At 39.7% G+C, this 24,180-nt stretch overlaps 1 protein-coding gene and 1 long non-coding RNA gene across 2 annotated transcripts in view; one reads left to right on the top strand and one right to left on the bottom strand.

The window, feature by feature from the left end:
• FNBP1 (formin binding protein 1) overlaps window positions 1–24,180 on the bottom strand; it is a 172,697-nt gene that overhangs the window by 58,115 nt on the left and 90,402 nt on the right. The window lies entirely within an intron of this gene.
• Window positions 2,822–3,832, top strand: LOC128502898 (uncharacterized). Its single transcript, XR_008355178.1, has 3 exons — window positions 2,822–2,949; window positions 3,120–3,170; window positions 3,766–3,832. It is a non-coding gene; the product is annotated as an uncharacterized LOC128502898 (long non-coding RNA).

Here is a 24,180-nt window from a genome sequence, read left to right as displayed (position 1 = left end):
GCCAGTTGAAATGTTGGGGGATATACTAAAAGGAAATATATGTATATAAATAGCAGAGCATTCTTTATAAGTCGGATTATATAAATAAAAACACATATTCAAGTTCACTAAATGACATAAATAGCTTTTAATATGTCACAACATCATATATAAAGTCGTGAAAGCTCCGCACATACCACACCTCTAACCACACCCCTTAAACCAAAAGTGCCCATATGAAATGTTTGAAATTATGTATTTCTATCTTTATGAAATGTGATTTTTTTATGCTTGGTGTATTGACGCGCCATTGCCATACCTCCCAAGTGTTCCTCTTTACATACCTCACAACTGAATTGGGACGGTTGGGGGTGGAGCTTGGGAGGCGGAGCACTATTGTGCTTACACAGAATTCGGCACATGTCCAGTATGCATACTTCAGTGTCACAGACACACTATTCTTCCTCTAGATGCCTTGCTCACTTACATAAATATCCGGACATAACAAAGTAATGTAAAAATGTCACAAAGTCTTGTGGTAAAGGTCCGCCCCTAATCGCACGTCTAACCACCCCCAACCATTTGAAATGTTAAGAGGTATGCATTACTCTCTAGAGATTTGATTGGGTTATTATCATACCTGGGAACTCTCTGGGTGAAGTGCCGCCTCTCCAGGTAATGGGGATGGGGTCACCGGCCACCCTAAAGGGGCTCCTAATACTTGTGCCATCACTCCTGTCAACCAACACACAGCATCGCAAAATCTTCTAAAAAAACAAATAAGACGATGAAACGGTAACTTAGTTAACAGGCCACTGACCGCAGCGCCCGATACGCTGCTGGAGTGACAGATGAGGTCAGCATGGGGCCCACCGGCATTCCCGGGAACTCTCCAGGCTTCCCCCAGAGTCTCCGGATGAATCGCTGCTTCTCCGGGTCTCCACAGAGAAACTCCAGGTCGCGGGGGAGGTGTTGCCGGACGCCCCAATTCACAATTTTGGTGGGAATGGTACTAGTAATGATGTTTCCAATGGAAACCACCTCCTCCCTCCAGCGTGTTGACGGCTCGGCTGCTCAGTGCCGCTGCCACATGCCTCCAGACGGCCCCGGATTAGAGACATGGCACCCAGCAGAGCCGTAAGTTTGTGATCCTGAAGGACCAGCGCTTGCGCAGTAGTCTTCCAGTACCGGCGTCTCACCTCTACTGGCCGAGCACCTTACAGCAACACCGGACATTTTGGCACATTTTAAAAACACTTGCCAGAATTGTTTTTAGCACAAAAAAGACAAAGAGGCCGGAGAAAAGAGGGCGTATTGTAACAATAACATTAACTACTAAAATGTTACATTCAGAAGAGCAGCTGGAACAGCAGCTTTAATGGATTTTAGCGCCCATACTGGGGGAAAGTTAGAAAGTTTCAATTTTGACGTCTATGGTCATGACGTCATCAGGCGCAGACTCGCTTCGGTTACCAAGCTCAAAGAAGAGGCTCTGCGGTTACTAGGAGAGCGGTTGGTCATGTGACCGGGGAGGGAAAGTGTGGCCAACCGCTGCTCCAGTTCCCAGAAGTGAGAAGGATGCTGATGCTGGAATAAACATGGCGCTGCGGGGTGACGGTTTTTCCGGGGCCTCGGCCCTGGTGGTGCTCTGGGGTTTGGTGCTGCTGCTGTGCGATGTGTCCTGGGCTCGGATTCATCACCTCACGCTGAAGGTCAGTGCGGAGGCGCCGGCTGGGGGTTATTAGGCTGAGGGGCGGAAGAGATATCGCAAGGCGGACATCCTGGATAGTGGGCAGGTGCTGGGTCTGAGTGACATAAACGGTCGCGGAAAACTAAATGCGTCACTGACAGAAGACTGTGAGGGGGTCACAGCCAGGGGGCGATAACTAGAGGTGGAGTGACAGGAGAGTGACAGCAAGATGAGAGTGGGGGCAAGAAGAGGGTGACAGCAAGATGAGTGGGGGGCAAGAAGAGGGTGACAGCAAGATGAGAGTGGGGGGCAAGAAGAGGGTGACAGCAAGATGAGTGGGGGGCAAGAAGAGGGTGACGGCAAGATGAGAGTGGGGAGGCAAGAAGAGGGTGACAGCAAGATGAGTGGGGGGCAAGAAGAGGGTGACGGCAAGATGAGTGGGGGGCAAGAGGAGGGCAGCAAGGTGAGAGTGGGGGGCAAGAAGAGGGCAGCAAGATGAGACTGTCAGGCAGGAGTTGAGACTGACAGCTAGATGGACAGAGGCTGGAGAGTGACAGTGAGATGAGGGTGACAGCAAAGTGACAGCAGGTAACCGCACTGACTGATAGTGACAGCGCAGCGATGGGTAGACGGTGACTTGGTAGATGGTGACTTGGTGGAAGGTGTGAGAGATCAGGTGGTGACATCGCTGGATTCTCAGTAGGGAGTAAAAGAAGGTTTAGTGCGAAGAGAGTGATGACAGCGACGGGGCAAATATCCGAGAAGGTGGAAAGAATGTAATAAGAGTAGGCCGCGGGTGACAGCGCTTCACAGATGGTGACCGCGCTTTTATTTATTTTTCTCTCTCAACATTGAGATTGCTTGATAACTGAAAAGTTTTCTCGGCGACACCTGTAAGGAAGTTTTACTCTTCCCTCTGTTAAGGTCAGGTTTTAACCTTGATAAAGTAAATGTGAAGCGCGATGGGTAACGGTTATCCAGCAGTGAGGCTTTCATACTTGCCAATGCTCATGGGGTTTTCACTTACAGTCCCGATTTCTATGGCCGATCGCTCTGTTTTTTATTTTAAATATCTTGCTGTATAAAGATTAAGCAGCAGCGTACTTTATTTTAGCGGCGCGGGGTCTCTCACTCATATGTGTTTCCTTACTCAGGACGACATACCGCAGAAGGTCCACCTCAACAGTTTTGGTTTCTATGAAAACGGCTCTATGAGCGTGAAGGTTAACAGCCTCTCAATAAAAAGCAACACGGATCTCTCCAAACTAGACAACAGCACGGTGAGTGACCCGAGATCTACACCCCCTCTTTCGACCAGAGAACCCACCGCACTATTTCATGTAATTTTAATGGACAGAATGTTCTTTCAAAAACCAGGATTTCTAAGTGACCCCAAACCTTTGAGTAGTAGTGTATATATTGTCACTAACATCATTCCTGTTTTTTTTAGTTTGGATTCAGCCTGGACAGGACAAAGAACGATGGCTTTTCCACCTACCTGGTAAGTGCGGGTGAACTTGAAACTTCATATACAGGATTTTAAACTTGGTCCAGGATTGAGACATTGACCGGGTTCTGTGTTTTCATTAAGCCCAGGTACCTCCGTGCCCAGCGCATAAATCAATTCCTCTTAGTAACATAGTAACATAGTTCATAAGGTTGAAAAAAGACCAAAGTCCATCAAGTTCAACCTATATACATATTGTGTCCCTACTGTGTTGATCCTACTCTTATTGAATTTTTTTTAAAGTGTGTGTGTATATGTATGTATGTATATATATATAATATGCATGCGGGGTGAGGAATTGTAGCGCTACAGGTATCCGCATTGAATTCTCAAACCCACCCCACAAATCGCTCTTCAATCATATAAAATTTTGCTTCATTCCAAATTTTTCAGGGAATGCCGAATTGTTATGTGACGCACAAGCAGGATTGGATAGAAACCAAGGGAAAGTAGATTAGTTTTGGTTCCTGGTTCTCTGCAAATATACATTCGATATTCCTCATTGTACCCGTTTTGAAGCGGAGAGGCGCATGTCTTGATTCCCAACGCGGTATATTTTGGGCTGATTTACGCGTTTATTTGTTCGTAGGATCAGGAAGTGCGGGACTGCATCCTGAAGCATACGCCAGAGAGCGTTTCCGTAACGCTGCTGAAACTGGACTTTACCAACAAACGGTGAGCAGCTTTGCTTATTTTGAGCAGATTTATTTTTCCCCTAATACTTATCGTTTATAGTTCCAATGAATCAAAGGGGGATTAACCACACTTTCAATGATTATGCCTATAAAACATATTTATCATATTTATTTATATTTTGTTTTTTTTTCTTTTTCTCTACATTTAGTGTCCATATCAAGAACGTTGGCGGCATCAGCTTCCCAAACATTATTGTCTCGCTTCCAGAGGTTAAAGATACCGTGACGGCAACCAAAAGTCCCACCGTTAAAAGCGCCACGGTAAAAATCCCTTCGCCTGGTAACCAGAAGAGCCGCAGGGATACAGGTAAAGAAAATCATTTAAAAAAATCACACGCTCGTTCATCTGACGTGTCCTTGCTTTTTTACGTTTCTTTACAAAGTTCTCGATTGTCTGTCTAGATTTTCATAAACCTCACATCTATAAATTTCTTGGTTTTCAGGTAAAGCTGCAGCTCCAGAGGCCAGGAGTAAAGACAAAGAGAAGAAAGAAAAAGTTAACAAAGAAATTAAAGTAAAAACACAAGTAAGTATATATGTGTGTTTGGGGCAAAGCTGTTTTCTTTCTAGCAGCGTTTCTCGTTCAATAGGACCCTATTTTTGGGTTATTGCTCTAGGACCTTGTATGCAAATGTACATCTACAACGGAGGATAGTTAATCTGAATATGGGGCTTGCCTAACTTAGCCTTATAATGGCCAAAGCCAATATATTTTGCGTTTAGGTACTTGTGGGTTGTGTTTTCATACGAATAGCTGCCATGGATGTGTTTTTAAGCTTTTTGACTCTTCTTTTCAGGACGAGTATCGCTCTATGAAGGTGGAGGAGGGTGTAGCATCATTCCAGGTCGGTATTGGCTTTGTTCAGCTGTGCCGGTTCCTGCCGTTGCTTAGCCGGCCCCAGAGAGTAATCTCCCCTCTTTGCCTCTTTTACGTTTTTTTAGTTTGATTTTAACGTGAGCTCCAATGAGCTGGAGGGACTCTACAGCCTTTACTTCCACAGCTGTGCGGGAGCTGGAAATTCAGTCCGAGACCAGCACCTCTTCAGTTTGGATGTGAGTGATTGACTTAGTTCATCTTCCTTTTCCCTGAGAAACTCTTCCAGGTTATGCCAGCCTCCGCTGCTTGCCGGGACATCATGGATGTAGTTCTGCGGAAAGCATTAGGGTTTTTGTTATCTGAAAACTAAAGGTGTTCTCTAGATGTTCTCCAGCTCTTTAAAACTCTCCTAACTTATAGCTGCCAAATTAAAGATCTCTTTTATTTGCTGCATGGAAATAGGACTTGGGTGCGTAACACTTGCCGCTGTACGTTTTTTATCCTTGCATCTATATAATTGTTGGCAGTTCTAACCGTTTGCGATTGGTCTTCCCCTACAGATTGAAATTATCAACAAGAATCCAGAAAGTTACCTTTCAGCAGATGAGATTCCGTTACCTAAGCTTTACATCTGTATGGCGCTCTTCTTTTTTTTGGCAGGAGTCCTCTCGGTTCAGATCCTCCGGAAGCGCAGGTATAGAATTGGCTACTGGTATACAGGGGGGGGGGGGGGCAGTGTAAGTACTGCTGGATGCCCAAGCCCTTCCCAGAAATAAATCCTTAATCATGGAGAAATGGCCTCATTTAAATGTATTTACTTCTTAAGAGTTTGTCTAAATGGAACCACACAAATGGGAATAAAAGAAAATCATGCGGGGAGCATGCGGTTTAACGCGTTAACAGCAATTCCTCTGAATGTAGGATTCCCAAGAAATGGGCAACTCCTTTAGAGATTCCCAATTTTCCACTTAACTATGAAGAGCAGGAAAGGATGCGACGTAACTCAACGGGGTGCACTTATGTTTATGTCTCGTCGGGGATGATGCTAGTGCTCTGCCGCTGATCCATTTCTCTGGACAGAACCTTATATTAATCAACAAACCTGTTGTTCTCTTTAGGAGCGATGTCTTCAAGATCCATTGGCTGATGGCAGCGCTGCCTTTCACAAAGTCATTGTCGCTGGTGTTTCATGCAGTACGTATACGCCTCCCACCGCCACGTTATCATTTTCTCTTCTTCTTCACTAATTACGCCACACGGTTCCGTAAGCTTAGAAAACTTATTTATTGCTGCTCACCTATCGTCTGTGTCCTATACGCAGCATTTGTGTATATCACCGAGCACGGCATCTCAATTTCCCTGTTTCTATGAACTGCTATGATGTAAATATCTTGGTTTCCTTCTTTTTTCAGATCGACTACCACTACATTTCTTCTCAGGGGTACCCGATCGAAGGGTGGGCTGTGGTATATTATATCACACACTTGTAAGTGTCAAATACTCCTTACTTTATAGGTTTATAGCCCCTGACACCTGCGCTCTACAAACATGCATTATGATATGTCGGCTGGTGTGTTCCTTTAAGAGAAACTAGTATGTGTGTCTATGCGTTCCCCCAAAGGTGAAAGCCTTTCAAAATTATCACAGGGAAAAAAAAACGGAAAAATCAACATTTGTCTTTATTGCCTGACTTGATACACTAAAGATTTCTTAGCCGTGCAATTGCTTGTGACTTCCAGACTGAAAGGATCGCTGCTTTTCATCACAATTGCACTGATTGGAACTAGCTGGGCCTTTGTGAAACACATCCTATCTGACAAAGATAAGAAGACTTTCCTGATCGTTATTCCACTACAGGTGAGGACGTGCCGGGTCCCAATACCCCCTTCTGCGCTTCCGTGTTCTGCTTTGTGTAGACCTGGCGATCTCAATGCAATATATTATGCCCCCACGGCATTTATTCACTGAATGGGGACTTGGTAGAGTTTTACTATTCGTTATGTAGGGCTGACAGTGGCAGGTTTCTCCAGCTAGAAGGGCTGAGCTGGCCCTGTGTAATGTAAAGTTCAACGGGTGAAGAATTCTCACTGATTTCATTATGCATTATACAGGGTTAGCCAAGCTCTGCCGGCAGCAGAAGCTCACTGATGTTGGCCTTTCTTATCGTGTAGAGAAGTGGTGACGACTCTCCCTTTAGTGAATAACCCCATTGTGAATGTGTGGTGCTTTTGGGAAGTAGCTCCATGATCGGTGAACCGTACAACTCTATGATGCAGCAAGCGGTGAATAGCACACGTTACAGGTTACTACCGCCGTGACACGCCATCGCCATGCCTGAGAATGCTATGAATCGGACGTTTTATATCGATGCTGAGCCTTTTCTCAGTGAGCACAGCTGGGGATACGGTGAAGTCATTAAAATCCATTTTATTCTGTGTCTCTGGGTTTCTAATACAATAAAAACAGTCAATGGTGACTCATTCGCTGACGCAGGGACTGGGAAGAGCGAATTTCACGCCTGCAGCCTTCCCTGCTATGGGAGGCTGGTTCAGCACCAAAGGGTGATTTAGCTGTACAAAAAAAAGTTGGGTGTTTTTTATTTTGTTTACTGCACAGACCTGCAAACGCATTCAAATAACCCTTTGTATTCCTAAAGAGATTAGCACGTTCCATCATTACCCCAAATGCTAGTGATAAGTATTGCTTTAAGAAGCCCGAGTACCTTTTGATATTGCGTGTTTTCAGATTCACTTATCAGTTATCGAGATTTTTCTGAATGGGTTCACAGTGAAGTTGTTGTTGTTGTTGTTGTTGTTGTTTTTTTCTTCTTCATATAATAAACCGGTGCCAATACCTCTTCTGAATTTGGCAGGTTCTGGCCAATGTGCTTGACATCGTCATAGAGTTCACAGAAGAAGGCACGACGGAGTACGGGCTGTGGAAGGAGATTCTGTTCCTCGTGGACTTCCTGTTCTGCGGAGCGATCCTCTTCCCGGTTATATGGTAAGAAAACGTTCTTTGGCGTTTTAAATCCCTGATCACAACTTGCAAAAGGCGGACTTGGTTTTTCCTCGTATGCAGGCTCACAAACGCTTTAGTTGTGTTTCCCCCTGAATATTCCCTTCTCACTTATTGTTAACAGGTCCATCAGGCATCTACAGGAGGCATCGGCTACAGACGGGAAAGGTGAGGCAATACTATATATATATTTTATACTTTTTCGCCCCTCTCCAAGAAAATATCTTATATTACAAAATAAATTCCCACGTGACACTCTTTCTCTTTCTCTCCCTCCAGATGGCAGTGTTCAAAACAAAAAAAAATGTATAGACAGTCAAATTGTAGGATGATGGCGCTTACTGCGCATGTAGGGCTCCCTTTGAAATAAATCAACCTGCTTATATTTCCTAGGATGCTAAACTAAACTCTGCTGAATGCATGTGGATTTGTTTACCGCGATCCCCCCAGATGCCGCTGAGCACGTCAGCACCTCGACATCCCTGTCTGGGAATGCCAAACACACTGGCACCTGCCGCCTTTGCAGTGTTTAGTTTTTGGTGGAAAAGTATCGTTTAAGAGGGTTTTCGTAAATCACCTTGCGCGCGTGTTGGCATGTTGCCTCCCGCCGTGGCCGGTTTCTTTATATAAGGAGACCCCATGCTGTCTGCACGCGTTATCAAGGCCTCTGCAGGAACTTTCCACTTAACCCATTTTAATTGTCTGCATTAAGGCAACTCGTAAGAATCGTTAGCCCCCTAGAGAGTCTCCTCTTTATTAGTGAAGATACATGATAAGCAATAAGACGTACTGATCCGTTTTACCACGTAGCAACCCAATTATCCGTCGCTTATTATTAGACATCACCTCGGACCCCTCTGTCTCCACGTCGCCTCCATCTGTGCCTCGAACTCGCCCGTCACACACGCGCTCACCCTTATCCGTGACTTCCCAGAAGTTTCTTGTACCCTTCCCCCCATCTCGTATTGAATACGAGCCCCTTTGTTTCATGACATGCGTGACCTCGCAGATAGAAGGTGCTTTGCGGCTCCTTATTGAAATGTAAATTGGGCACGGCGACTTTTTAATAGATTAGCCTCCGATAATACGTTACTGCCAGGGTTTTAAACGTACAGAAGGCTCCCATTAGTCCAGCTGGTGCTGTTTGTTTAGTCCAGCGTACCGCCAGTTCTTTCTTTTAAATCTCTTCTTGACCAGCCATATGTTGGGGGTCTCTAACAGTCCGTGACAATAGACACCCCTCGGTATTCCTTAATTCCCTTTCACCGCTGCGTTTTCTTGCATTGGAGTTAAAGCCCGCAGGTATCCAGCGTGTTCTCGCTCCTGCCATGCATTCTGATCACGGACGCTAGCTTATATCTGTGCCTGCGCTGCCGCAGCACCGCGAGGACCTTCAATTCAGAAGTAATTATCTTGGAGATGGAATCGCAGCCCAAGCAGCAGAGATACCGCCAGCTGGTGGCACGATCCTCCACAGACGCCAGATCGGTAAATGAGATTATTGGCGATAGTTCTACATTCTCCGGAGCACGAGAAAATCCTAAAACCCCTTCTACGTTTATATCCGGTATATTAAAACAATATGTAGGGTTTCTTAAAAGGTAACGCACGGGACAAGTGCCTCGTCCAATCGATTAACGTAGGTTTCTAGCCTCGGGGGCCAGCTAGGAGCCCGCGTTTGGAATACTTCACAGTAGCGAGCGTTCAAGGTTAATGCTTTGACTCTGTACAATCAACGTGATTAGTAAAATTGCAGTAATTTATGCAAATACACCAAGACATTTAGTGGATAGAATCCAGAATTTCCACTAATTATAAAATGCACTGCTTACAATTAGAGGGCTGCGTGTAAGGGCCTTCCGCGCAGCGGTGATCGGTATCGTTTAACGGGTTAACGTTACCGAGCGGTTTATTTCTCCCTGGAGATACAATGTAACGTCATCGGTTTCCTGGTGTCGAGACAATCGGACGACAGCTAGGACTTGGTCGGCGACCAGAAAATGTCGGCCCCGTCGGCTTTAGATGCTTCAGTATCGCTGTCGCTTTAATTACTGCTATAGCTGTAAAGTGAGTGACGTCGGCAGCAGCGTGTCGTCGGATTCATGCAGTGGTTACATTTCATCATGGGATCATCAAAAGGGGTTTATTCGCTTAGGAGTTGGCGGCGTCTCCAGGTGAGTTGTGGTTTCAACACCCTAAATCCACTATGCATTATAAAGGGCCATTTCTGCTGGCCCCGGATCATGCGTAGTTCAATCAGGTGATTGATGAAACTGCAGCTCTCCTGCGAATGCTCTCTTTGATGGATAAACACCCCCCCCATTTTCTTTTCTTCATTTTTTACACATGGGGAGGTACGACTATTAATCACACTGTCAGGACTATTCAAACTAAAGTGAGACAATTGGCACCTTTGCAGCAGACAAGTGGCCTCTTATGAGTTGAGCGGCTGTGAGTTTTGGGTGGCGGAGGACAGTGGGTGACGTTCCCCAGACTCCTTCACTTCGATCTTCTGTACAAGCCTCACCCCCCCCCATCACATCACAGCGTGGTCTGTTTGCCTGCGTTTGTAATTAATAATCTCCGTTTAGGTAGCTGCGCGGCTCCCTCGCATACCTCCGCGGCCCTCTGTCTATATAAGGGTCGGGGAAATACTCGGCCCATCTGGCCTGCTTGTTGATCTGGCCCCCGGGAACATGGTGTTTACGCACGTCAACCCAACACGCGCCGGCTTACATTGGCCCAAAACCGTCGCCAGAAGCTGTCGGCGCTGTGTGTAATCAAACCCTGCTTTTATATTATATATTCCGAGCCCGTCTGATGCCGCGGGGTTAACGGAGCGTTAGCGGGAGAATTATTTTTAGGATAGAACTCTGGATTCCTCCTGGGCTTCAATAAAAGTATCCTCTAGATTGTAAGCTTGCGAGCCGAGCCCTCTTTACCCTGATGCAGCTGGTCCTCTTAGTCTGTCCGAGCCTTCGAATGTACAGACTGTAAGAAAATAACAGTATTGGAGCAATATATTAGTTTACATAGTGCCCAAGTGTCCCTGTTTCCTCTGGCCAGTCCCTCTTTTCTTGGAGCTCAGAATGTTTGCTGTCTGTCTGTATACCCGACAAATCCCAGAACAAATTCAGCCTTTTTGTGTTCAGCAAAAAAAAGCTACGTTCTTTTTTTTTTTTTTTTTTTTTTTTTTTTTTAGAGTTTTATTACATATAAAATTTGACCATTACAAACGTATAACAAAACATAATCTTCCATTTCTGTATCTCAAGGAATTGTACGAGAAAAGAGGATTTTATAAGCAAAGCAAATGAAATGAAACAGAAATTTAAGGAGAAAAACTATCCGGAGGAAATATTAAATAAGAGTCTTCTAGAAGTAGAAGCAGTAGACAGACAACTACTTCTGGACAATAAGAATAAGCCAAAAAAACATCTTCAGGAAAGGGATTTCAGTTTTTCATTTTGTACCCAGTATAACACCCAAGCGAATAAAATTAAAAAAATCATAAACAAACATTGGCACATCTTAAAAAATGATGAGGTCCTAGGCACACAACTACCGGATAGACCGCAGGTCATTTTTAAAAAAACAGGGTCATTAAAAACAATATTAGCCCCGAGTGTGCTACCAAAACATGTAGCAATGAAGAAACCTGGAACACTCATAGGCAGCAAACCGAATGGGTTCTATAAATGTGGCCACTGTAAAATGTGTGCTTTTTTACCTAAAAAAACCAATGAATTCACAGGTACAGCAACGGGTCAAACGTACATCATAAAGCATTTTATCAACTGTCAAACAAAAAATATAGTCTACCTATTGGAATGTGGTTGCGGTCTTCAATATGTGGGGAGGACAATAAGACCTATGAAGGAGAGGGTGCTAGAACACCTCGGGAATATAAGAAAAAATGATATAAAACATAGTGTCCCACGACACTGTAATAGATGTCCTAAATACTCAATAGAGTCCCTAAAAATTATGGGGATAGACTGGGTACCCCCAAATTGGAGAGGAGGCAACACTGTAGAGAATTTGTCCAAACGGGAGACCGAGTGGATTTTTAAATTGAAAACCTTTAAAAAAGGTGGCCTTAATATGGAACTAGACATATTCACGTATATGTGAGAACATATAAGGGATTACATATGGTTCCTATGGAAATATCTAAGTGGGAACATCCCATGTTCCATACATCATCTGTTTCTACTACATTGCACTTTTTTTATATATATCCCTACATTCACAGAGAAAATAGCAAGGCACCAGTCCACATATGTCAGTATAAATACTCTCATTGATTGATCTTTTGTCTTAAGAAATATACAGGACACATTTGTTTGCATATATATGGTTTATTATTTAAGAAAATATATATACATACTATCTGTTTACATCAATATCATTTGCTACTTTAGGGCAATATTGACCACACATTACCAACAGCATAGAGATCTATTGATCCGTTATTTATGAACAAATTGTATTCAGCATACTGTCCCCGATTCTCCACATTTTCATGTCCATTGCCCCTGAAAAAGAATAGACCATAACAGTAATACATACCACATGCAGTTGGTCCATATAGGTTTTCTTCTCTTTTTTACCTGTCTATATCGCTATTATATAGGGCGTTTTTTTTCATATATTTTTTTTTATATATTATATTTTTTATATATTACGTTTTTAAATATAATGTACGAAACTGAAGGCTATACCTTATTAGTCACCTTCCCTCTCTGCTCCTTTCTCTCCACATTATGCCCGTTCTTGATCACCAAATGCACAGTATGGGCGGCATCTATAGGCACCCACTATGCATATCAGATGTCCACTGAATGAGTACTTCGATCGGTTTATCCGATCGTTCACAAACGGAATTATTAACATATGTTTTTACTTACCTACCGATTATTTCTGGATCCCACGGAGCATCAGAAGAGTAGAAGACAGATGGGAAGATAACGCGACGGACGAGATGATGACGAGGAACGCACTGACGTCAGACGCCGGCAAAAAAAGATGGCGCCGCGCATAGTTTAAAAGGACCTCGCATCCACAACGAAGATTACTCCTGATGAAGCCACGGAACTGGCGAAACGCGTCGAGGATTTTACAGAGCTCTACTTATTCTTTTACCCAGACTTTTTATTTACTTTTAAAGCATCCCTTGGTGGATGTATGTGAATACTTTTTATTGTTTTGGCATGTTAGCCTTGAATAAATAGCTTTTACACTATACCAGAGAGTGGTTCTAGCCTGATTCAGCTTTTGGGACTTGGTCCCATGTACACAGAACATTGGAAGGCACCACAAGAGGAACAGAGGAAAAGACATCTGACGTGTAAGGGTTAAAAAACTCCCTCAAAAGTGTAAGTGCATTTTGGTATTTGCGTGTTACAAACAGTGCATGATAATACACCATTGGGGTCCCTATTTTTGTCTCTTTGCTCTTTTACATATATTCACTGCATATACATCCGGAAGACAGGATGGTCTATTGAAACCTGAATACAAGTGAACACTGTAAGTGCATTATATAGACTTACAGCGACAGCACTTGTGTTGAATATTACACAATTATATTTTTTCTTGTTTTTTCTTTCATTTTAAAACCGGTATACACGAGCGCCCCATAGCGTTCTTTTGTCCTTATTTTGAAACACCTGGAGAGTGTTTTCGTACGGGTTGCAGCCGAGTATCCGGGAATCATACATCATAAAGGGAAGTATTCTTTATTTTTTCTCTGTATACCCATTCCACACTGGTTTTCATCACTTTTTCTTTCACTTAACTTTGGTAAGTCCTTTGACAATATTAATTAATAAATAAGGTAATAGAAGATAAATAAATCTTAAGTAAATTTAACCAAATAAGTTCATATGTAATATTTATTAAAAAAATGATTTAATGCAATATACTAAGGTAATGTAATTATATCTTTGTATATTAATTAATTGATTAGTGCACTTCTATTTTCATCAAGATATTATAAATCCGGTTTTAGTGTAAATAGTAATAAATAAGTTAATAAGAATAAATATATAAATTAAATAAGTAAATAAATTATTATCAATAATATTAAATACGGATAACCAGAAGCAGGATACTAAGTGATGCTAAAACGTCATTATTAGGTGGCACTCTCGTTATTATTAAGATTAATCAGTCGATAATAGTATTAATGAGTAAATTTTTTCATCCATAAAATATATTATAAGTAATACTTAAATAAAAATAAATATTTATAAAGTGCTAAAGAATTTTAATATACTGCCACTTCATTGCTAATTGATAAATTTATTATATTTTGATTATTATAAATACTAATTAGTGCAAATAGACACAAGTAAGGTGCTAGAAGCATTTAGTGTACCACCTATAATAGTTAAGTGCAAATAAACAAGAATAGAAATAAACAAGTGTAAAGTGCTAAAGAAATATATGCAACCCTTGCTTTGTTATTCAATAAAGTCGTTATTAATAATATTAATAAGAATAAATAATAAATAAATCATTATTAATGAATAAATTACAAAATTAAGTATAAATTAAATAGATAAATAGCATTATAGTAAATAGTAGTTTAGTGGAAATATACTAACAAGTTTTAGTCTGCTGCCACTTCATTACTAAATGGTAATTTCATTAATATTTCCTCAGGGTTATTTTTTTTTTTTTTTTTTTTTAATCATTAAGTAATAATAAAGTGCAAGTGAAAAAATAAAGTGCTTAAAGCATTTCATGTACCGCCACTCCACTATTATATATTACTTTCATTAATAATAAATTTGGACATTAATTATTATAAGTGAAGTTAAATGCAATAAACAAAATAAAGTGTCTAAAGCGTATAGTGTACCATAATTTGATTATTATATAATATTTTCATTATTAATAGTATTAATCAGTGATAAAATAGTCAATAAATAATTTCATCAAATAGATACATTATTATAAATATTAATTAAGTTCAAGTAAACAAGTATAAAGTGCTAATATTATTATAGGTAATAATTAAGTGCAAATAAGCAAATATAGAGTGCTACCGAGGTTTAGTGTGCTGCCACTTCATTATTTTGTAGTAAATTCATTGTTAATATAAACCTAAAGAACTTCTAGTTTTCCCTGTGTGTTCTAAAACATACATTTATAGTATAAATTGTGTAGAGCTACCGATATCGTACAGATTCTCTTAAATGGTTTAGAGTAGCGAGCATTTGAAGATCTACGTACATTTCAATTCATGATGTGTTAAATAATCAAATTCAATATAAAGTAGAAACCCTGAGGTGTTTCTAATACATAGAGTTATAAAGAGAATGTATAGAACCGCAGTTGAAGTGGCAGTTCTCTTAATTTAAAGTGGTCATTGTTAATGAATAAATTACAAAATTAAGTATAGATTAAATAGATAAATAGCATTATGGTAGATAATAGTTTAGTGCAGATATACTAACAAGTTTTAGTCTGCTGCCACTTCATTACTAAATGGTAAATTCATTAATATTTCCTCAGGGTTATTTATTTATTTTTTTTTTAATTATTGAGTAATAGTAAAGTGCAAGTGAAAAAAATAAAGTGCTTAAGGCATATCATATACCGCCACTCCACTATTATATATTACTTTCATTATTAATAAATTTGGACATTAATTATTATAAGTGAAGTTAAGTGGAATAAACAGGATAAAGTGTCTAAAGTGTATAGTGTACCATAATTTGATTATTATATAATATTTTCATTATTAATAATATTAATCAATGATAAAACAGTCAGTAAATGATTTCATCAAATAGATACATTGTTATAAATATTAATTAAATTCAAGTAAACAAATATAAAGTGCTAATATTGTTATAGATAATAATTAAGTGCAAATAAGCAAATATAAAGTGCTAACGAGGTTTAGTGTACTGCCACTTCATTATTTTGTGGTAAATTCATTGTTAATATAAACCTAAAAAACTTCTAGTTTTCCCTATGTGTTTCTAAAACATACATTTATAGTATAAATTGTGCAAAGCTACCGATATCATACAGATTCTCTTAAATAGTTTGGAGTATACAGATACACATAATTTTAAAGTGACTTTAAGTGACTTAAAGTGTCCAAAAAGAGAAGAAAAAAAGAAAGAAAAAAGAAAAAAAAAAAAATATATATATATATATATATATAATAAAAATAAATATTATAAATAGTTTAAATAAATATAAATAAATATATCTACGTGGAATTAAATTCATAATATATCAGCTAGTCAAAATCAATATCAGATTAGAAAGCTCAGGTTTTTCCAAATGTGTTCCTATTACGTGCAATTATAGGTAAAAATGTGCAAATCGGCAAATAATGTAGCAGTTCTCTTAATTTAAAGTGACTAACGTCCTAAATTCAAAAAAAAAAAAAAAAAAAAAAAAATTAAATAGAAAGATAAATAAATTAAATAAATAATTATCTATAAAAAGTTCAATTCATAATGGAATAGCTGCCGTCATCGTCCCTCCAAGGTATTTTTCTTTTGGGAAAATGTAGATATAAAATCTTCAAGTTCTGGAGGTTTATTAAATACTAGCGTTTCTCCCTCGTTATTTATAATCAGCTTAAGGGGTGATCCCCATTTATATTTGATGTTCAGGTCGCGGAGTTTCTTAGTGCCCTCATAAAATTGGCTTCTAAATTTTCGTGTTGCAATTGAAAAATCAGGGAGAAGTTTCAGGGCTTTATATTGCACACTTTGTGCAGAATTTTTATTAAATTGTGTGATAAAGAGATTCTTGATATATAGATTGTTGAAACGGACTATTACATCCCTTGGGGTGCTGATGACCAGGTCTTTTGGTTTAGGAAGTCTATGAAAGTTTTCCAACAAGAAATGACTTAGACTGTCTTCTTTAATAAAAGTTGATAGAAGATCCTGTAAGTATTTCTCCAAGTTAGTGATTTCTTCAGGTATCCCCCGTATCCGCAAATTTTTCCGTCTAGATCTATCTTCCAAAAGTGTTAGTTTCATTTCTATAGCTTGATAATTGGATCTAAGATCACTATTCTCCATTCTAAGGTTCTCTAATTCGTCCTGCAGTGCCTGGATTAAGTCTGATTGTGAGATAAGTTTTTCTGAAATTGATGCAATATCTTGTTTCAAAGAGATTGTATTAGTTTTCATCTCAATAGTAAGTTTAGAGTATAAATCACTTATATTGTTGATCTTGATTGGATTAATTAATTCAGTTTGTGGGAGTTCAGAATAGGTGTCAAGAGAGGAGTCAACTGATATGTCCGGGGAGTCTTTTGAGGGATGTTTGGATATAGGTGTAGTGAGAGTCGATTTGGGAGAATAATATGTAGTTAGAACTTTAGATTTTTCATGACTCAATCTTCTGTCCTTTTCTCTATCTCTTTCTCTGTCTTTGTCTTTATCTTTTTTTGGTGGCATCTTAGTGCTTTAATTATAGATATTCTGAAGCCGTTTGTAGCCATTGGTTTCTTATATGGTGTTTCTCCTCTATTTTTTTTTTTTTTGTTTTCTCTCTTTTTTTTTTCCTTTTATTCACTTTTTATCTCCTTTCTTTCCTTAACTTCTTAGCACCCTCCTCGTATATTCCTTAGTCTCCTAAGATTTATACCTCTTGTCTTTTATTTAATTTGTTTCACTTTAATTCATATTATTTCATATTAATTCCGAGAATATTTCAAAATGATAAAAAATTTGCAACAGTTCAATGAAAACAGAGTGTTCTATGATGAGCAGTGATGAACAGTGAAATTTCCAGGGGCCTCGTAAATTTAAGCCTCCGGATAATTGTAGGTATAGATATCTCCAGGTAATGGCGTAGTGCAGTGTGTTAGTAGTGCAGTATATTAATACTTCCAAAAGTTTCTTTGGATCTCAGCTAATAATAATATATATAGTATATAATATATATATATATTAGAGACGTCACTTATCTTGCATTGAGAGCCGGACGGTGCAGAGCAGAGTTAAGTCGTGGTTATAATCGTGTTCGAGGAGTATATCCGTATATCTCTGCATCAAAGTCTCCTGTTCAGCATTAAAACGCCATATGAGCATATGAGCTGCTCCTTTCGTCCAGGCAGATAGCGATATGCGCCGAGTTGTAAAGGTTATAAGGGTAAATAAACGCCAAATACCGGGTTGTTCCTCCAGGCTAGGTCCACTGTTTTGAAACCGTCCGCTCTCCTGAGGCAGTTCTGAGACTCAGAAGCGCTAGATTTCCATTTCCATTTTGGCAGCTACACCATTTACCCGGGAAAACCGAGCGTCTTCATGCGTCTCCAGCGGTCGGCACCAGCCGCAGGCGTATTACACAGCACGCATAACGCAACGCAACGCGTGCAGCGTTCTACGTCACAACCATCATACCCGGAAATGGTCAGCAGTCTTTCCATGTGATCACAAATTAGTTTTCAACAACTTTGGGAATGTACTTTTTTTTTTTTTTTACAATCTTCTTCATGCAGATGTTAAACAAGTATAAATGTAATTGTCTCCAGCAGGGATTATTCAATATATTATCTGAAATACAAAAAAATAAGAGGAAATATTCCTAACGTATAAAATTCATGAAAAATAAATATTGTTTTATATAAAAGAGTAACTTCCAGCTAACACTTAGTAATCAAAGCACATTCTAAATTATAGTTTATACCTGAATATGTATCACTCCTGTTACTGTCTGCACATAATACGTATTCTTCTACCTAGTCTTTGACTTTTGCAAGTGCCAAAGCGTTAATTGTCAACCATTCATTTGCAACTGAATATGTTGTTGTGGTTCATTATCAGAATCATCTAGCCTTTACCTTTAACAATAGGACAAGCCTTGCTTGCCATATGCTGAATATTCATAGTGGATATTTTAGAAATGAATAGTGAATTCCGAAACATAATTATTTGCTATTTACGGCAGTGTTTTGGGGATTTTCTGTATTCTAATTTCCGTATGTGAAAAAAGAAAAAAACTGCTGGGTGTTATTTGGGAATTGTGTCATCTTAAAACCATTATGGGTGAAACCTTCACTTATCTTTAGTGTCTGCAGAAGGCAAAAATTCTGTGTGCTTTCCATGCTCCCCATTAAAGCAACCCTTCAACAAAGAAATTGTGTCATTAAAGAAAATATTCAATGATTTATATTTTATATTACCTCTTCTCACACACAACCTGGACACTATCATAATACATTATACTTAGAAAGTTCTTCAATGTTCAGTTCTTCATTGAGCTGTATGGGGCACCACACTTTAAACAAGAGGTACATACTGACAATTTGGTAAAATTGCATTACTATGGAAAGCCCATCTTCCGTTGTATATTATGTCCCTAACGGCCCCTCGTAATATAGCTTAGTGGTCCAAGATGAGATGGAGTATTTAGTTGAAATTACCGTATTTGCTCAATTATTAGATGATCCTGATTATAAGACAATCCCTCAAAAATTTAATATTAATTTAGAAAAAAAGAAAAAGCCTGAAAGACTACCCTATAAGAAAAAAGTTTTACTAGTAAAACAATTTTTTCATATTTAATAAAAACTGATTGAGAAAAATGAATTTTTTGTTTTTATTTCCTTTTAGTTGCCAACCTGTACCCCTGTTATGCACATCTGCCCCCCGGCTTGCTACTCTGCCCCCCAGATATGCCTTATTCCCCCTATATGCCCCCCCGACTTACCGATGCATCCCTTGACTTGTCCCCCATGCTCCAGACTCCCTGGTGTCAAGTGGGGGCAGCCTTCCCTTGCGGGACACGGCTAGGACTGCACACTGACGTCGGTGGCGGTCCCACTGACGTTGGGGGCGGTCCCACTGACGTTGGGGGAGTTCCCGCTGATGTCAGTGGGCGGTCCCACTGACGTCGTGGGGAAACACCCCCATGTAAAGGAAAAAATGGGCGGGGCGTGTCAGGACCCCGCTCCCGGTCTTGACCCGGAGGAGCAGCGCTCACCCGGCAATCTCCCAGGTATGCTCTGTCACAGAAGCCCCAGTGTCGGGTAGCAGCTGAGGTTGTTTGCACGCATTGCGCAGACTTTACCAGCTGCTAGAAGCATTTGCTTTTAAAAAAAATCTCTTATAATGAAGCAAATACGGTAATACCTTTTTTTGAGGCAACATAGAAAATATGACTCTACTTTCTCTGTCTATGAGAATAGGTAGTAAGCCCTAACATATAAGATTCTTAAGAACTAGTTAGAGGCCCCATGAATATCTGTCTGTCTATCCATCTAATGTATATACACACATATATGCCATCAGACACACTGGCCAAACGCCTGGTGGGACGGTGGCCACCAGCACCACACACTCACTCGAGCTTCAGCCTGAGGCTAGCAGCTGTCCAGCCGTCAGTCTATCCAGCCGTCAGCCTAGGACATATTATTATATATTATATAATATATTTTATAACACCTATTCTTTGGGAAGGTGTTAATATTCTTATTGGGCTTCTTAGCCTGTTCGATTGCTGTATTTTCCTAATTGTAAGTCCTTGTATGCTGTATATATATATATATATATATATATAATTCTTGATTTTGACATTATATTTGATATAGCTTAAATATTACGCATAAGAGCCTGGAAAACAGCATTTATTTAAATCAGTGGTTTCCATCCACAGCAGCGCCTTGAAAGACATGCTGGCTCACACCTGACAGGGTTGTCGTACTGAATTCTGTTCAGGCAATGCTAAGCAGCTGTTGTATGTCCCAAATCAAACTGGCTTCTGAGAAGGTGAGCAGATAGATTCTGTCACCAGAAGCGTTCTCTGACTCCTTAGATTTAAGGAGGCTGATTATCTTATTTCAAGAGAGTAAAATGTCACCTCTCAACCTAGTGGTATACAACAAGTACCGGTAGATCTAAATCACATCCATTCTTTTTTGCTTGGATGGAAACTAAAATAAATTTAGAAGTTCTAACAAAGAGCTGAGCAAGCTGTCTTTCTGTATATGAGAATTATTACATCAGATAAATCTTGGCTACAGGAATTAGAAAAAAACACTAGTGAACAAACCAGGAGACATTTTTTTCAGTTGAGAAAAGACAACTTGGAATACGACCAATAATTCTAATAGCGAGACCTGAGTAATGAAAAGTAAATATAATTTTACAGTATATATAGATCAATAATCATATATACAAGTGTCCTCTTGAGACAGAGATTTGTCTTTTGAAGTCTCCTGTACTTTTAACAAGTCTTCTGGATTTTTTTTTACTTTAAATAAATGCATAATTAGAAAATATTTTGTTGTGCCTAGTACAGCACTAATATTTTTCTTCATTCACTCACTAGCATATTTTTTCATTGCTTTTTAGCCATAAAAACCCCTAAAAGATCCGGTTCTCCTGTAGGCCGGAGAATGAAGGAGGAGGTTTCCACCGCGGCCCTAATACTTTGGATCATCATCACAACCTTTCCATGATAAGTGGAAGAACAAGATACCTTAGGCTTCTAGAAAGCAAAACTGCAATGATATGTATCTCAGTCCTGCAAGACTTTCATCAAAAGCAACCCAGTCCCGTACCTGAGGACCCTACATGACACAGAAATCAAGTCTCTGAAATGATGGAACTGTTCTTTACTTTTTTACAAGTCTTTATGTTAAATGTAACATCCTGGCTCCTCTTCCATTTTGTCTGCAGAGATTCTTGCTGCCACCTGGAATCCACCACATGGTTTACCATCTAGAGACAAACCTCAGAATCTGATTAATCTGATAAAAGAGTTATCTCCCCAACAGGCCCTTTCAGCAAATAGGCGTCTTTCTCTGTTAATGCTGCCGCTGTCCCCCAAGACCCCCCAAGAGCTGTAGCCTAGTCTGGAAGTAGAGGCACAATGGAGGTTGTGCTGTAATGAAGATCTGTATGCTTCATTTTGTTTTCTACCACAGCATGATGAAGAGAGACCCCAAGCTTGATGAAGGAAGCCGGTATAATGGATCCAATAAACAGTGCTACCATAAGCAGGGTCCTCCCGGTGTTTGCATTTACAAAGACAGAACAAATGGGATTTCCTGCCCCCCCCCAGGTCTTTTCACAACATTGAGTATAACAACACAGGTTTTCTAAAGTGTCATTTTTTTCCAAGGGGAATTTAATAATGGTATCAATTTTTTAAAAAAAAGGTTTTAACCCCTTAACGACAATTGCCGGTCCTGGCACGACACGGAAAAGCATGTGCTTTACGACAATTGACGTGCCAGGACCGGCACGTCTTTAAACGGGTGCAGAAAGCGATCTACTTTCGCTTTCTGCACCCAAAAAGCATTGCTGAATGCCTCGACCTCGAGGCATTCAGCAACGCCGCGATCGGCGGCCCCTCTCTGGCCCCTCCACGGGGCGTCAACATCCGCCATACTTTGTATGGCGGCGGACGCCCGTTTTAAAAGCGTTTAGGAGGCGATCAACGATCGCCTCCTAAACTTAAATGGTGTCGCTGGAATGCCTCGATCAGGAGGCATCCAGCAACACCAAACACTTACCTTTCGGTGGGCTGTGACCGCTCCGGAGAGCGGTCACAGCCGCAGCTGCCGGTGATCTTTGCCATCAAGGAAGATGGCCACCGCCCTGCAACAGAAACAAACAAGTTTCAAAGCTCGCTAGACGGTCTCCAGACCATCTAGAGAACTCTGGCTCCACTTGCAGGTTGAATACAGGTACTGCATTCACCATGCAAGTCAATGGAGCCCAGCCTTCTAATCACATTGTGATTAGTAAAAAAATAAAAAAAAAAAAAAAAAAATTAATAATTAGAAAAAAATAGTAAAAAAACAGTAAAATGTAAAAATCATTTCCCACTGATGTCACTATCAGGGGAACCTCCAAGTTGAAAAAAATGTTTAAAAATTTTTTTAAAAAAGGCAAAAAAATATAAAATATATATATAAAAAATATATTTTTGTGAGCAAGTCCTAAAATAAGCATATTAGCTTAAAACAATTCTCGCATGGAAAGAGTTAAAATACTGGCATATTAAATGCCCGTGGGGTGTCTACTTTTAAAAAAGGTATGATTTGATGGGGTAAATTGAATTGGCCGGGTTCAACAAGGTCCCAATTAACACCGGGGGAAGGATGGCCACACATCTAATTTCCAATTAGAAAAATGCACACGTACCAAATGTGGCCTTTTAGTTCCCCCCAAAAATGACAAACCCATGCATGTGGGGTATCACTGTACTCAGGAGATGTTGCTGAACACATATTGGGGTGTCGTGTGACAGTGGCATATACCAGGAGCTGTAAATTCATGCATAAAGTAGGTGTGTGTGGGAAAAATACACACACAAAAATACTACTGCAAACTTTGAAAAAATGCTGGTGGTAAAATGTGTGCATGCAAAGAGTTAAAATACCAGCATTTAAAATACCCTGGGGTGTCTAGTTTTCAAAAATATATGGTTTTGTTGGGCACACTGAAATGACCCGGCTCAAAGATGTACCAAATAGGGCATGGGCAGTGGATCCCCAAATGCCAAAGTTCAACATTGAAAAATGCGCATGCCCCAAATGTGGCCCTTTTGTCCCCAAACAGCCAGGCAAAATCATTCATGTGGGGTATCACTGCGCTCAGGAGATGTTGCTGAACACATATTGGGTTGTTTTGTGATAGTGACATAAACGAGAACATTTTAATTCATACCTGAAGTAAAATGTGTGTGGCAAAACAAATGCAAAAAAATGACTACCACAAAGTTTGACAAAGACTGGTGGTAGATATGGTGCATGGAAAGAGTTAAAATACTAGCATTTGAAATACCCTGGGGTGTCTAGTTTTCAAAAATATATGACTTGATGGGGTAAATTGCATTGGCCGGGTTCAAAGATACCCGAAATGGCACATGGGGGAAGAATGATCAGATTTGGAAAAAATGGCTTTGAAATAGCAAAACGCTACCTGTACTTATTGCCCCATAATGGGTAGAAAAAAGCAAAAAAACATAAAAACATTGGGTATTTCTAAACTCAGGACAAATAGTAGAATCTATTTAGCAGGTTTTTTCATTACCTTTTATAGATGAGTAAAAGATTTTTCAACTAAAAGTTAGAAACAGTCATTTTTTTCTAAGTTTTTCACCATATTTTATACTTTTTTTAATAGTAAATAATAAGATACAATCAAAACAATGTCATCTAAAGAAAGCCCTTCTTGTCCTGAAAAAAACAATATCTAATGTGTGTGGGTTCAGTAAACGGGAAAGAAGAAAATTACAGCTAAACACAAGCAGCGCAGAAATGTTAAAAAGGCCATTGTCACGAAGGGTACAAAAAGTAAAATCAGCCTTTGTCACGAAGGGGTTAAAAAGATAGTGTAATTTTCTGTTTTATTGTGTTTTCACAAAATACACATGTTTATGTAAGTGTTAGCATCTGTTATCTGTTTTGTAGTAAATAGTAGAATATATCAACCTTAAAGGGACACTCCAGTGTCAAACAAATAAGAAGTCT

Source organism: Spea bombifrons, chromosome 8, assembly GCF_027358695.1.
Source record: "Spea bombifrons isolate aSpeBom1 chromosome 8, aSpeBom1.2.pri, whole genome shotgun sequence".
NCBI classification, from domain to species: Eukaryota; Metazoa; Chordata; class Amphibia; order Anura; family Pelobatidae; genus Spea; species Spea bombifrons.
This window is presented reverse-complemented; position numbering and strand designations above follow the sequence as displayed.